Raw genomic sequence first — 16,279 nt, forward strand, 5'->3', positions numbered from 1 at the left:
TTTTTAGAACATTTGCATCACTCCAGAAAAAGACATAAAAAGAAAAAAGAAAAAACTCATACATACCACAGCCCTCACCCCTTCCTCTCATTGACCACTAGTATTTCCATCTGCCCAATTTATTTTAACCTTTCTGCCACCTATTATGTATTTATTTTTTATCTGTATTTTTTATTCATCTGTCTGTACCCTAGCTAAAAGGAGCCCCAGATACAAGGTTTTCACAATCACAGTCACACTGTAAAAATTATATCATTACACAGTCATCTTCAAGGAACAAGGCTACTGGAACACAACTCCACAATTACAGGTACTTCCCTCCAGCCAATATGCATAAATTAAAAAGTGGTTATCTATATAATGCATGAAAATAACCTCAAGATAACTTCTCTACTTTATTTGAAATTTATCAACCATCAAAACTTTATTTTGTTTCATTTTTCTACCCCCTTTTGGTCAAGAGGGCTTTCTCAATCCAATGATATCTGTTTGTGCCCTTGCCTGCATGTCCTCTGATACCTAGCAAAAGGGATTGCTTAATCATATGGCAATTTTACACTTAGCTTCCTGGGGAAATGCTGAACTGCCTTCCATAGCAGTTGTACCATTTTACATTTCCACCAACAGTAGATAAGTGTACCTCTTTCTCCACATCCTCTCCAGCACTTGTCATTTTCTGTGTTTTTTTTTTTTATAATGACCATTCTAGTGGGTGTCAGATGATATCTCATTGTGGGTTTGCTTTGCATTTTCCTAATAGCAGGGAAGCTGAGCATCTTTTCATGTGCCTTTTAGCCATTTGTATTTCATCTTCTGAGAAGTGGCTGTCTTTTGCCCATTTTTTAATTGGGTTGTTCGTCTTTTTGTTGTTGAGTTGAAGAATCTCTTTATATATTCTGAATAATAAACCCTTATATGAAACGTGGTTTCCATATATTGTCTCCCATTGCGTAGGCTGCCTTTTTACCTTCTTGACAAAGTTCTTTGATGCGCAAAAGTGTTTAATTTTGAGGAGCTCCCATTTATCTATTTTTTTCTTCAGTGTTCGTGCTTTTGGTGCAAGATTTAGGAAACCACCTCCTATTATAAGTTTCACATTTCCCTACATTTTCTTCTAAAAATTTTATGGTCTTAGCTCTAATGTTTATGTCTTTGATACATTTTGAGTTAATTTTTGTATAAGGTGTGAGATACGGATCCTTTTTCATTCTTTTGCATATGGATATCCAGTTCTCCAAGCAACATTTATTAAAGAGGCTGCTCTGTTCCAGGTGAGTTGGCTTGACTGCCTTATCAAACATCAAGTGTCCATAGATGACAGGATCTATATTTGAACACTCTATTTGATTCCATTGGTCAGTATATCTACCTTTATGCCAGTATCATGCTGTTTTGACTACTGTAGCTTCTCAATATGCTTTAAAGTCCAGTAATGTGAGACCTCTCACTTCATTTTTCCTTCTCAAGACCTTCTTAGCTATTTGGGGCACGATGCCCTTCCAAATAAATTTTGCTATTGTTTCTTCTATTTCTGGAAACTAAGTTTTTGGGATTTTAATTGGTATTGCATTGAATTTATAAATCAATTTGGGTAGAATTGACATCTGATCTATGTTTAATCTTTCAAGCCATGAGCACAGCATGTTCTTCCATTTATTTAGGTCTTCCATGATTTTTTTTTAGCAATTTCTTGTAGTTTTCTGTGTATAATAAGTCTTTGGTATCCTTAGCTAAATTTATTCCTAAATATGTGATTCTTTTGGTTGCTATTATAAATGAAAGTTTTTTCTTGATTTCTTCCTCAGATTGCAAATTATGAATGTATAGAAATGCTATTGATTTTTGGGTGTTGATCATGTACCCTGCTACTTTGCTGATCTCATTTATTAGCTCTAGTAGCTTTGCTGTAGATCTTCAGGATTTCTGACATATACTATTAGATCATCTGCAAACAAAGTATTTTACTTCGTTCTTTCCAATTTGGTTGCCTTTTTTCTTTTCTTGTCTAATTGCTCTGGCTAGAAATTCCAACACAATATTGAGTAATGATGGTGACAATGGACATCCTAGTCTTGTTCCTGATCTTAGGGGGAAGTTTTAAGTTTTTCCCCATTGAGGATGATGTTAGCTGTGGGTTTTCATGTATTCCCTTTATCATTTTGAGGAAGTTCACTTCTATTCCTACCTGTTGAGTGTTTTCATCAAGAAAGGATGTTGAATTTTGTCAAATGCCTTCTCTGCATCAATTGAGATGAACATGTGGTTTTTCTGCTTTGATTTGTTGATATGATGTACTACATTAAGTGATATTCTTATGTTGACCCATCCTCGCATACCTGGAGTGAATTGCACTTGTCATGGTGTATCATTCTATGTACTGATGGATTTGATTTGTAAGTATTTTGTTGAGGATTTTTACATCCATATTCATTAGAGAGATAGGTCTCTAATTTCCTTTTCTTGTATCTTTGTCTGGCTTTGGTATGAGGGTGATGCTGGCTTCATAGAATGGGTTAGATAGGTTTCCCTCTTCAGTTTTTTTTTAAACTTGAGCAGGATTGGTACTAATTCTTTCTTGAATGCTTGGTAGAATTCACATGTGAAGCCATCTGGTACTGGATTTTACTTTTTTGGGAGCTTTTTGATGACAGATTCTCTTTACTTGTGATAGTTTGTTGAGGTGATCTATTTCCTCTTGAGTTAATATTGGTTGTTCATGTCTTTATAGGAAGTTGTCCATTTCATCTACATTGTCTAGTTTATTAGCATATAGTTACTGAGAATATCCTCTCATTACCTCTTTTATTTCTGCAGAGTCAGTGGTTATGACTCCTCTTCCATTTCTGATTTTATTTATTTGATTCCTCTCTTTTTCTTTTTATCAACCTAGTTAAGGGACCATCTATTTTCTCAAAGAACCAACTTCTGGTTTTGTTGATTTTCTCAATTGTTTTCAGGTTATCGATTTTATTTATTTATGCTCTAATCTTCATTATTTTTTCCCTTTGTTTTCTTTGGGGTTAGTTTGCTGTTATTTCTCTAGTTCTTCCAAGTAAACAGTTAATTCCTCAATTTTTGCTCTTCTTTTTTTATATAGGCATTTAAGGCAATAAATTTCCCTCTTAGTGCTGCCTTTGCTGCATCCCATAAATTTTGACATGTTTTGTTTTCATTTTCATTTGCCTCAAGATATTTACTGATTTCTCTTCTAATTTCTTCCTTGACCCATCAGTTGCTTAAGGGTGTGTTATTTAGCCTCCATATATTTGTGAATTTTCTTGTCCTCTGCCCGTTTTGATTTTCAACTTCATTCCATTATGATCTGTGAAAGTGCTTTGTGTGATTTCAATCTTTTTAAATTTATTGAGGCTTGCTTTGTGACTCAGCATATGGTATGTCCTTGAGAATGATCCATGAGTACTTGAGAAAAGTATGTATCTGTAGTTGTGAGGTATAATCTTCTGTAAAGGTTGTTAAATCTAGTTTATTTATTTTATTATTCAAATTCTCTGTTTCTTAATTGATCCTTCACCTAGATGTTCTATCCATTGACAAGTGCAGGGAATTGAATCTCCAACTATTATGATAGAGGTGTCCATTTCTCCCTTCAGTGTTGTCAGTGTTTGCCTCATGTATTTTGGAGCACTCTGGCTGGGTGCATAAATATTTATGATTGTTATGCTTTCTTCTTGAATTTGTCCTTTTATTAATACATAGTATACTTCTTTTTATTTTTTAATTGTTTAACATTTGAAGTCTAATTTGTTGGATCTTAGTATAGCTACTCCTGCTCTTTTCAGATTGTTTGCATGAAATATCTTTTCCCAACCTTTCACTTTCAACCTATTTTTTGTTCTTGAGTCTAAAATGAGCTTCCTGCAGACAGCATATAGATGGGTCCTGTTTTTAAATCCATTTTACCAGTCTATGTCTTTTTATTTCAGCAAAAACGAAACACGAAACTTTAGAAGAGGAAAATAACTTGCAAAATAACCATACCAGATAATCAAATGCCCCAAACACAACAGAAAATCACAAAGCACATGAAGATCCCAGCAGAAATGGTCCAGCCAAATAATCAAATCAAAATTCCAGAGGGGACATAGAATATGGAACAACTACACAAGGATATTTATAAAGAAATAAAGGATATCAGGAGACACTAGAAGAGCATAAAGAAGAATTCAGGAGTTTAAATAGAAAAATGGCAGATCTCACAGAAATGAAACATACAGTAGACTAAATAAAAAATATACTGGAGATACACAATAGCAGATTCAAAGAAGCAGAAGGAAGAATAAGTGAGCTATAAGACAAAACAACAGAACTAGAGTGCACCAAAGAACAAATGCAAGAAAGAAAAAATGCAACTGAATCTTAAGGAAATGATGGACAGCAAGAGGTGCACAAGTATAAGAATTACTGGTGTTCCAGAAGGAGAAGACAAGAGTAAAGGGTTGGGAAAGTTAGTTGAAGATATAATTGGAAAAAATTTCCCAACCCTTATAAAAGACACAAATATGCAAATCAAAGAGGCCCAGAGAATTCCAAATAGAATTTATCTGTACAGGCCTACTCCAAGACACACACTCATCAGACTGTCAGGTGTTGAAGAGAAACAGAAATTCCTGAAAGCCACACAAGAAAAGCAATCTACTACATACAATCTTCCCCTCATTTTTGAAGGACAGTTTTGCTGGATATAGAATTCTTGCTTGGCAGTTTTTGTCTGTTAAAAGTTTAAATATATTATGCCTTAATGCCTCCATGGTTTCTACTGAGAAATCTACATATAGACTCATTGGGCTTCCCTTGTATGTGATGGATTGTTTTTCTCTTGCTGCTTTCAAAATTCTCTCTTTCTCTTTGGCATCTGACATGACAGTCTGACTAATAAGTGTCTTGGAGTATGTCTATTTGGATCTATTTTGGTTGGATCTATTTCTGGGTTGAAAAAAAATCCAGCATCATATAGAAAAGTTAGTGGAAAAGGTATGATTATTTCAATAGGTTGTTCAGGTAAATGTAGATATCTTTCTTTCTTATTATACTGAAATTCAGCAAATTGGAAATGTTTAGAAATTACTTGGAGGCTGAGACCATACCAATGTACCAATAACTCTGTTATTTTAAAATTCACTGGTCCATCTTGCATTTTGGAAGGTGCACTTTACCAAGGCATGATTTAAAAAAAATTGTGCATTCATCATTTAGAAAGTGATGCAACAGGTTGTCTGACTCGCAGTTTTGAAGCTAATGAGATATCCATATCAAGGCCTCATCGAGGCGATTCTTTCTTCCTGAAGATTGGTGTTCTGGTGCTGGCTGTGGCGATCCCTGGTCCTGGGCTCCCGTGTCACATGAAAATGCATATGGTGGCCTCTCCTGCCCTCTCCCTTCTTTTCTGGGTTCTATTGACTTTCAGCTTCTGGCTGTTCCCTCTGTGGCTTTTTCCTATGTATGTGACCGTGACCTTCTCTATAAAGCCTTCAGCAACAGGTTTATCATCCAGCCCAGACCACATCTTATCTGAAGTAACCTTATCCAAAAGGTCCTACTTACAAGGGTTCATACCCAAGAGGTCCTATTTACAAGGGTTCATAGCCACAGGAATGGATTAAGTTTAGAACACGTTTTTTTTTTGGATAGAGTGGCAAACTACAACACTGTTATATAGGCCTTCCAAATATTAATATTTAACATATATTAACATAAGTCTCATTTGTTGATAACAACAATGACCTCATTAGAAAAGTCCTGAAGTATGGAGAAGCTGTCAAGTATGTAGTGGCAGACACAAGTTTTCCAAATTTCTAATTTGCACGTGTAAGCTCAAGCTTTATGATTGGCAACAAATGTGGGAATTTTTAACTTTTATTAAAAAAAAATAGGTCAAGTACAATACTATAGCTTATTTTTCAGTTGTTCTTCAAAGCAAAATTTTTTTCTAAGAAAGAAGTGGCTAGTTGCTCTAGTTTGCTAGCTGCCAGAATGCAATATACCAGAAATGGAATGGCTTTTAAAAAGGGGTATTTAATAAGTTGCTAGTTTACAGTTTTAAGGCTGACATAATGTCCCAATTAAAGCAAGTCTATAGAAATGTCCAATCAAAGGTATCCAGAAAAAGATACCTTGGTTCAAGAAGGCTGATGAAGTTCAGGGTCTCTTTCTCATCCAAGAAGGCACATGGCGAACACAGTGTCATCAACCAGCCCTCTCTCCTGGCCTCCTGTCCCATGAAGCTCCCTGAGAGGCATTCTCCCCTTTCAACTCCAAAGGTCGCTGGCCTGTGGGCTCCCTGCTGCTGGTGGCTATGTTGTTCTTCTCTGGTCTCTCTGAATCTCCTTCATTCTCCAAAATGTTTCCTCTTTTATAGAACTCCAGAAACTTATCAAGACCCACCCAAACGGATTGAGACATGTCGTCACCTAATCCAGCTTAACAACCACTCTTGATTAAATCACATCTCCAGAGAGATGATCTGATTACAGCTTCAAACATACAGTATTGAATAGGGATTATTTTGCCTCATGAAATGGGATTTAGATTAAAACATGGCTTTTCTACGGGACATACTTCCTTTCAAACCAGCACGCTAGTTTAGCTAGCAATTCAATCTCACAAGTTCCTGTCCTTCAGGCAACCCTTGTACATTGGTATACAAGGCTTTATGTCTACTTCTTTTGTCACATGGAATATTAAAAAGACGTATGCTCAAGGGTGGATATTTAATAAAATTAATTCTTATTGCATCCTTTTTTTAAAATCTGTGAGTGCATGGCGATGAAGAATACAATAACTACTAACACTGTGTGTCTCTGCCTTGATCTGTGCAAATGTACCACCATTCTGCTCACTTTATTTTCGTACAAACAGTGCAAACGTTAAAAGGCAAATAACAGCTTAGTATTGTTAGGAAAATAGTTTTGACCCCACAGATCCTCTGAAAGGGACTTAAGGGGCTTTTAGGGGTCCATGGACCCAACTTGGAGAAGCACTACTCTAGAATGATTTTGCTAAGTGGACTCATTGGGGGTTTCTGTCAATACATGTCAATCTTTTCACTTGTGATACTTTTTGCAGGTGGTCTCTAAGCTTGCACCTGGATGGAAGAAGATTGACTGGTGATGTTCTGAGAGCCAATGGGAGGGAATAGGAGTTTTGCTGCTCAACATGCAGTTTCCCCTGAACCCCTCTATTCTCCATGGTGGGCCACATCTACTCATTTGTGAATGTTGGACCCTATGGTCCCCTGGTGCTTGTTCAACAGTCCATAGATAAACCTCTTCTGCCAGGACAGGTGAGGGGATCAGGGATTCCAACTGGTACTTTTAGAAACTTGAGGCAATTGCTCCTGTTTCAGTTCTGATGAGAACTCTGCTTTGATGGATACTTGGTGTCTCAAATTCTTAAGCTTTCTTAAGGTTCTATGGTTGAAACTTGCCTGCTCCTATGCTTCTTCCACTCTGGCTTAGGTTTCAGGTAAGAACCGCCAAAGAAGAAATGTTTCTGGGCCAGTATTTTCCATTACTGGAGGCTGGATGTTTGGGATATAGGTGCTGTGTTCAGTTCTTTCAATGAAAATCCTTTTTCCTGAGCAGAGGATTTTGAGCAGAATCCATCATGCTCCTTCACAAAGCTCAGTAGAAATGTTACTTGATAATCTTCGACGACCTGTGTTCTAAATTCTATATGCATCAAGTTACCTTCAAGCCATTGAGAGATTTGTTCCCTGGGTGACTCAGAAAGCTGAAGGGTAAACCCTGCATTGTGATGTCTTCCACATGGTACAACCTACCTGGGAGGACTCAACTGCATCAGCTAGGTAGCTCTCCTTTACAACTTTTCTTCAAATATGAGACATAAACTACAATTAGGGCCAATGAGGAGAAAGCAGTGGGATCTCTGGTGCCCTTGCTTTCAGGGCTAACATCCTGATGCGGCTGGCCCACCCACTGCATCTGCCCTCCATTCAACAAGCATGTATTCATCACCGTGGGCCCTGAGGTTCTGGGGGTGAGAGGGATTAAGGCCTTGCACCATGGTGCTTAGGCTTTGATCAGAGGTGAGAAATGATAACACATGAATAAATAAACACCATACAGCCACATTTTACTAGGGAGTGCAACAGGATGGAGACAAGCGAGGCTGGGTGGGGTGGAGAGGGCTGGGGCAGTCATGGGAAGCTCTCTGAGGAGGGGATATTTTTGTGTGGGAAAGTTTGGAAGAAAAAGTCACTGTAGAACTTGGGTGCGAGTCCAGGGCTGAGTAAGCAACGGTGGTCCATGGGTGGAAAGAGCTTGGGGTGTCCTTGCTTAAGATGTAGAAAGGAAGTCAGTATGACTGGAGTTTGGTGAGTAACCAGGAGTGTGGAGATACCAGGTGACTAACTATCACATAACATATAAAGAACCATGGGACACAGGCTGGGCCATGGGATGCTGTGTGTTGGCCACTGAGGATGCTCTGTAAAGACCAGAACCAGGATTGTTGTGATAAGGGCAGGACTGGGTCCTTTATTGCCTCAGCGTTCTAATGTACAACTCATCCTTGTACCCTGGGAGGTAGGAATAACTGGTGGATTGTGCTTTATATTCAAAACTACACTTAGATTAGAATTATCTGCCATTAGGATTGGGGTATTTCTTCTTTTTCCTGATCACTGTTACAAATATTTCCTTCATTTGAGTTGGATTATGAAAAAGAAAAATACAAGATTTCTTGTTTGAGGTCAGGTCTTTTCTACAGAAAGCTGTTACATGTAAAATTTTCTGATATCTGACAAGAACTTGAAAACAGGAATCTTATTATGACCCTAAAGATTCTACTGCTTTCCATGGAATAAGATTTCCATGGAATAAGATTTGCCTCTTCCTCTCCGGTCTGCAATAGACTAAGCACCACTTTCTTTCCTACGCCCCTTCTATCCAGGTCTGCTGGTACTGGAACTTGTTGCATCGGTAGAGGCATGTGGGATGTGGGAAGAGAAACTAGGGTGTGGCTAACACTGCCAAGTGTTCCATTAATTCTACTGATACATTTGTAATAGTCTGAAAACCACCGGCTTGCAAATAGCCTAGGGTAAAAATGTTTCTATCATTGTGTGTAAAATGCCAATAAAATCTTGGCAAAATAGTAAAAGTGTTTACTGAAATCCCATAGCAAACATCAAGCCTAATGGTAAAACAATTAACACATTCCTTCTAATGTAATAAATAAGAAAAGGCAACAGCATATGAGAACACTTAACCAAAGGAAATAAAATTGTAAAAAAAACATAAGGGTAGAAGAACTGTAAAGGAGATAAAAAAAACAGTTTCCTCATTTTCAGACAATATCACTGTCTACATAGGAAATCTAAGAGAACATATATGCCACTTTTAGAACTGATGGGAAAGTTCAGAAAGTTAGTTGAATAAACACAGTATCAATATAAAAGAATCAAAAGCACTCCTATGCCACAATAATAGCTAATGAAAAAAATGGGAAAAAATATTCTAGCCAAAATAACATCAAAAGCCACAAAGTATCTAGGAATAAATTTTTAAGAGTTACATGTATGAATGTGATGGAGAAATTATAAAACATTAATTATTAAAGGACATTTTAAAAAGCTTGACTGTAAGATATATGATGGTTATGGATAGGAAGACTCAGTATTATTAAGGTGGCAATTCTGCCCAAATTAGTCTTTTCACCAGACAGGACAGCATCAACACCTGAAGAGGAGCGCTGGGGAATCTTGGAGACGGCATTCAGGGTCTCGCTAGTAAAAACCCACAGCACAGCATCCTCTTCCTGGATAAGATTCTCTCTCTCTCTCTCTCTCACTCTCCCTCTGTCTCTCCCTTCTGAGAGTTTCCCTAGTCTGACTGCTTACATGCAGTTTATATAGTATCTTTACACAAGAGTGGCCAGATTCCAATTACCGTAGGGGACTGGCCCAGGTGGTCCTCTGGGAACTGGCTAGGGACCAAGAGGAGTTTCCTGGGACTAGATAACTTTTATCAAAGTATGTCTGTTTTTGGGAAGATAGCCAGTCCTCTCAGCTAGCGTGCACACATCGGCAATTCATTACCAAGGTCACATAAGGATCATGCACTGGCAACATCAGTTGAGTAGAACAAGCTCTGAAACAATTTAGCACCAAGGTTACACCATGGTCACCTCAGTGAGCAGAACAGACTCTAGAAATTTAGTATTCCCTTTCACAACTAAATCTACTAACTCCCTATGTCCTATATTTCTTCCCCACATGTTCTCCAGAAATATAAGCCCGATCATTCTCAGACATATTAGAGAATCAAAATATTTGTCACAATGTGCCCTGTAGGTGTTTTTTTGAATGAATGAATGAATGAATTCACAACAGATGAAATAAATTCACAACAGATGAAGTAAATTCACAACAAATAAAATATAAATTCACAACGAATGACTTACCCCAGGCCATCCACTCAGGGCAGGTCATAAGAAGGGCAAGGCTATTGTCCTTTTCCCCTATTTAATTCTAACATGCCTGTTATCACCAAACTAAGGGAACTTTTAGCCATCATAAGAATTTTAGAGCTTCATTCAGATACTTCCCCCTTTCTATGAAATCCAAGAATGATGCATTAAATTAAAAAAAAAGAACAAATGTGAAAAGCAAAATGACAAGACTCTTAAAGAAAAACTAGAGAGTTTATTTATGACCTGAAAGTACAAGATAATTTTTAAAATACAAAATCCATATATAATGGAAGTAAATTTTATGTAGTCAAAATTATAAATGATAAAACGTCTTTCCAAAGAAACTACAATTAAAGTTAAAAGAAAAGTCATATCCTGGGAGATGTTGGTGATTCACTAATTCACAAACACCCCTAGCCAGAATTGATCAAAAACCACCTACATAACTAGGGAAAGAAACATTGCAACAGAAAAATGGATATGAACCAGCAATTCACAAAAGAAATCTAAGTGGCCAATAAACAAGGAAAGGTGCTCAATCTTAAGTGTGATTGGCAAAATGAAAATTAATACATCCCACAATAAACTATTGCACAATAAAAAGAAATGAATGAGCTATAAATCCCACAAACAATGCTGAGTGTAAAAAACCTGTAAAAGACTGATACCATTTAATCATGTATGAAAAAAGTGAAAGTGTGTTGCATATTTTCAATAGATGTGCATACAGTAATGGCAAGAAGACATGCATGGGAACCAAACACCAAGCCCTGGGTGGCAGCTGTAACTATAGCAATGTGCTAAAGCCCATTGGCTTGCTGGGCCAACTCTGCACCTCTCTTCCTAATGCTGTTTTGGTGATGTGGTGTTAGTGGCTTGAAATCTGCCCTGATGGGAGTGTTTGTACTACAGAAATTGGTGAACACTAAAAATCCTGGCTTCCTCCTCCTGTCTCCAAATTAAGATTTCAGATTTAAGGGAAAGGAAATAAAAATGGAGGAGGACAAAACAGCTTGATCAATTCAACAATGAAGGTTAAACAAGAAGATATTCTTGAAAATAGGGTAGGTGCTAGATATATATGACAAAACCAGGTACCCACAATGAGTTAGATTTTATTTCTAGCTCTTTATCTTTGAACAAAGGACTTTCTACCTTGTAGAATGATTCCTCCTCTGTGAAATGTGCATGACAACAGGCATCCCATCTAGCTCATGGGGCTGATAAGTGGATTCGAGGAGACAATGCCCGTGAAGGGGACAGACAGACATGACCGGCATAAGGGGTGTGCGTGCAGGCCCATGGACACTAAGTGTCACCACGTTGAAGGCTTGTGAATTCCTCGTCAGGGACTTTCTCACTGACTCAGTTATTTTAAACCTGCCTGATTTCCTGTTCAGTGAACACCAAATAGAAAAGAACAGCAAAGCAATTCAGGAAGATCTCAGTTACCTGACTTCTGCAGATTGGACTCTATGACAGTGGTCTCTACTGGTGGACACAGGGGGCTAACTCCCTCTCAGCTTTCTTTCATTCAAGGGACACAGGCCAATCTAAACTCCAGGGGGTTAAAAAGCCTCCTTACTGGAGGGTCTGCCACGAGTTCACGAACCATGGCTTGAAAACCAGGGCTCCACTCCGGCAGAGGAGCCCCTGGTAAGATGCGTGGGGTTTGGAGTCAGAGAGACCAGTTGATGCATTTAATACGTTCAAGGATGTATCCGACATGATGTACATCCTTGAAAAATACCAGTTACCATCAACTTCCAGCCAACCCACCCGAAGGTCCAGGCCAGGGACCTCCAGTCTCCAGCCTCTTTCAGGTTAGAGGGTCACAGATGGGTTTTGGAAGGATCACAGATTTATCACCAGAGATTGTTAAAGGGGGCCTGTTTTAACAGCAACATGTTACTAGTGAGGATGGAAATTCTGGATTCCCTGACTCAGTATTTTATGCGCTTTCTCTTTTTCTTAGCATTGGGTTTACCATATCCAGATGGTGTTACTCAGTTGTGGCTGTACATTCCAAACACCTGGGCACCTTCTGAAAATTTCGATACCCGGGCCCCATCCCACACCACTTAATCCAAATTTCTGGGGTAGGTCCAGCCATTATGTTTTTTAAGAAACAAAACGAACTTCCCAGTTGATTCCATCATGAGGCCCAGGTTGAGAACCATTGTCCCAGAAGGTTCAAACTGGGTTTCAAGGTCTACTGAGTCAAATGAAAGAGAAATTCTGTGTAACCCCAGCATTTCTATGTCCTAGGCTTTCACGATTAAAGGACGGATTGATTCAACTCAAGAAACCCTTGTGCTAGGTGCTAGGGATTCAAAGGTGGAAAAGGAGGTCCTCTCCTAGGAGCTCACAGACCCCATCTCAGTAAACCAAGAAGGATAAGATTTAGCTTGCACTATGGTTGGATCACAAAATGACAGGCATGTTAGAAGTTCATAATGAGAATTTATCATAACTGAATCAATGCTTTTCATGGCTAATTTATTGCTCTGTGTTGGCACTGAGCTGGGCATGGTAAGTACAGAAACTCACTGGAGTTTCATGACCATATGAGGTTGATATTCCTATTATTTCCATTTGTCCATTCAACAAAAGTTTGAATGCCTCCTGTGGGCCACTGTTAGACGTACCTGGAAAGTAGCAGAGCAAGCCCAGATCCCTGTCTGCAAGCTGCATTCTGGGAGAAGGGAATAGGGAAGAAAAAAGTAAATCATATAGTGTGCTGGTTTGATAGGATGTATGTCCCCTAGAAAAGCTATGTTTTAATCAGAATCCCATTTCATAGAGGCAGAATAGTCCCTATTCAATACTGTATGTAATTAGATCATTTCCCTGGAGACGGAACCTAATCAAGTGTGGTTGTTAAACTGAATTAGAGGAGATGAGCCTCCTCCCATTTGGGTGGATCTTGATTGGTTTACTGGAGTCCCATAAAAGAAGAAACATTTTGGAGAATGAGAGATTCAGAGAGAGCAGAGAATGCTGCAGCACCACGAAGCAAAGAGTCCACGAGCCAGCGACCTTTGGAGATGAAGAAGGAAAATGTCTCCCAGGGAGCTTCAAGAAACTGGAAGCCAGGAGAGAAAGCTAGCAGACAATGCCATGTTCACCATGTGCCCTTCCAGATGAGAGAGAAGCCCTGACTGTGTTCGCCATGTGTCTTCTCACTTGAGAGAGAAACCCTAAACTTCATCAGCCTTCTTGAACCAATGTATCTTTCCCTGGATGCCTTTGATTGGACATTTCTATAGACTTGTTTTAATTGGGACATTTTCTCGGCCTTAGAATTGTAAACTAGCAACTTATTAAATTTCCATTTTTAAAAGCCATTTTGTTTCTGGTATATTGCATTTCAGCAGCTAGCAAACTAGACCATATAGTATATTAGACATTGAAAAGTGCTGTGGGGAAACAGGGGATCAGATGTGCAGGTGTGTGTGCGTGTGTGTGTGTGTGTGCATGTGTATATATCTACACCGGCTGCTGCCTTGAATAGAATATCTGGGTAAATCTCACTGAGAAATGAAGATTTGAGCAAAGACTTGAAGTGAAGGATTAATTATTTCACTCCATTTAAAGACACCCCCCCCCCCATGGACACACATATAGCTTGACTGCAGTGCAGTTCCACATGGGTCAATACAGTTCTGGGCTCTTACTCTGTCCATCACCTGTCCTGCAAGAAGTATCACAATATATCCCAATCACTAATTTCCTAGCCTTCATCCCCTTTGGCTCCCTATAGCCCAGACCTTCTCTGTCTCATTCATTATTGTCATTTGCTAGCCTAGTGCATGCTACAGGGCAGGTCCTTAACCCACTTTTGATGAAGGAATTAAAGTATTTGTTGAGCATTTACTATGTCTTGCCCACTCCCTGGCAGAGGGACATTTTTAGAAAATCCGGGGAAGGCAGGCGTGGGCAGGGACAAAGGAAGGTCTGTAATTCAGCTACCCTGTCCATGTTGCCTTAGGGAAGGGAAATGTCACTCCTGCTCCCGGGAAGTGGGTCTTTTCTCCAAGCCAGAAAGATGGGCAGGAAGGGAATCATAGAAAAAGGCAAGGCTGGTATAGAAACAAGGATGCTTCCAGGTAGAAAACTTCATGGCTCACGAAAACTCAAGAAGCTGAATCAGGGATTAGAGGTGATCAGTTTTCTTAGGCCATGATAATTTGCAAAAACTCATAATGCTTTTATGGAGAACCATATTTCTAGTATTAACTTACCTGTTGAAGTGGTAGATATCCTCTATGTTTCCTAAAAGGGCTGCTCTTTCGCTGGGCCCCAGAGGAAGTTGCATTTGGTTCCTGATACAGCCAAGGTAGTCCTGTGAAGTCAACGAGAAGTGCGTCTTGAACACACCTGTCCTTTTCCTAGTTATCTTCAAATCCAATATAATTATGTAGTAATGTGCTCACTAGCTCCACTATGAGAAGAGATGCTCTTTTATTAGTGACTACTTCTCTATTTACAAGGAGAAAGGGTATGGGGCACAGTGATGTGACTAATTCCTAAATACATTAGAGCTTTCTCTAATGGGAATATATGACCAAATGGACAAAATAATGTCACAGTTTTTGTCACAACATTGTCATTTCCTCGACTGAGTTAAATGACCCAAAAATGAACCCAAAACTCATATCATGGTGTGGTAGTTAGATTCAGTTGTCCACTTGGCCATGTGAAGCCACCTAGTTCTGCTGCTGTGGACATGAGCCAATGGTACGTGAACCTCATCTATTGCTGATTACATCTGCAGTTGGTTAAGAGGTGTGCCTGCTGCAATGAATGAAGTTTGACTTAATTGATTGGTGCTTAAATGAGAGAGCTCAACATAGCACAGCCCAAGCAGCGCAGTATACCTCATCTCAGCACTTGCAGCTCAGCCCAGGCCTTTGGAGATACAGAAAGAAATATCACTGGGGAAAGTTGTTGGAACCCAGAGGCCTGGAGAGAAGGCCAACAGAGACCATCCTGTGCCTTCCCACGTAAGAAAGAACCTCAGTTGAAAGTTAGCTGCTTTTCCTCTGAAGAACTAACAAAATAAATCCCCTTTTATTAAAAGCCAATCCATCTCTGGTATGTTGCATTCTGGCAGCTTAGCAAACTAGAACACATGGGAAACCGGGAATAAAAATTCTGGAATGTTATGAAGTTGATTAAATATAACCTATAAGTCAGAAAGCTATCAGTTGCTAGTACACAGAACTTAATTCTTCCTTGAATACTAATTTATAGACAAAATCTATTTTTCCTCTTTTTAAAAAAAATAAGTGCAGACGGTGCGATGGTGGCTCAGTGGGAGAATTCTCGCCTGCCATGCCAGAGATACCTGGTGCCTGCCCATGCAAAAATAAGTAAATAAATAAACAAACAAATAAATAAATTCAAAACTCACTTATGCTATCTGGTAAACTATGTCAGCAAGCCAGGAAAAACTTATTGGAGACAATTTTGTATGTTTTTTTAAAATGTTTTTCTTTAATCCACAACTAACGTGGCCTCAGAGGCACAGTGGGTACAGTGTAGCTTAGAAGCAATTGGAACTGCTAAATACGGGGAAAATCTGTTTTCCTCCCCTGAGAGCTAGAGTTCATAACTGAGTGCTTCCTTTCTCTCCCAGCTGTGCTTGAAAATAGAGCTCTGTAGGAGCTCTACAGAGAATAGTAAAGAAAAAAGCCAAAAGAGCTGAAACCACATAAAGTAAAAATTAATACGATCCCCTGCCCCAGGCTGAACAATGCAGCTCAGCTCCCTACCAAATAGAGCAGGGCATTTGGATGTACTGAAGGGAAGTGTCCCTGGGAAT

The 16,279-nt window shown here is 39.0% G+C and overlaps 1 protein-coding gene across 13 annotated transcripts in view; it reads right to left on the bottom strand.

The window, feature by feature from the left end:
* Positions 1-16,279, bottom strand: part of LOC143674017 (uncharacterized) — a 49,418-nt gene that overhangs the window by 13,299 nt on the left and 19,840 nt on the right. For all 13 annotated transcript variants that reach the window (XM_077149260.1, XM_077149258.1, XM_077149257.1 and 10 more), the window contains exon 3: positions 14,697-14,797. The gene's annotated coding sequence lies outside the window, so the exon portion shown is untranslated. The remainder of the gene's footprint in view (positions 1-14,696; positions 14,798-16,279) is intronic.

Source organism: Tamandua tetradactyla, chromosome 2 (assembly GCF_023851605.1).
Source record: "Tamandua tetradactyla isolate mTamTet1 chromosome 2, mTamTet1.pri, whole genome shotgun sequence".
Taxonomy (NCBI): Eukaryota; Metazoa; Chordata; class Mammalia; order Pilosa; family Myrmecophagidae; genus Tamandua; species Tamandua tetradactyla.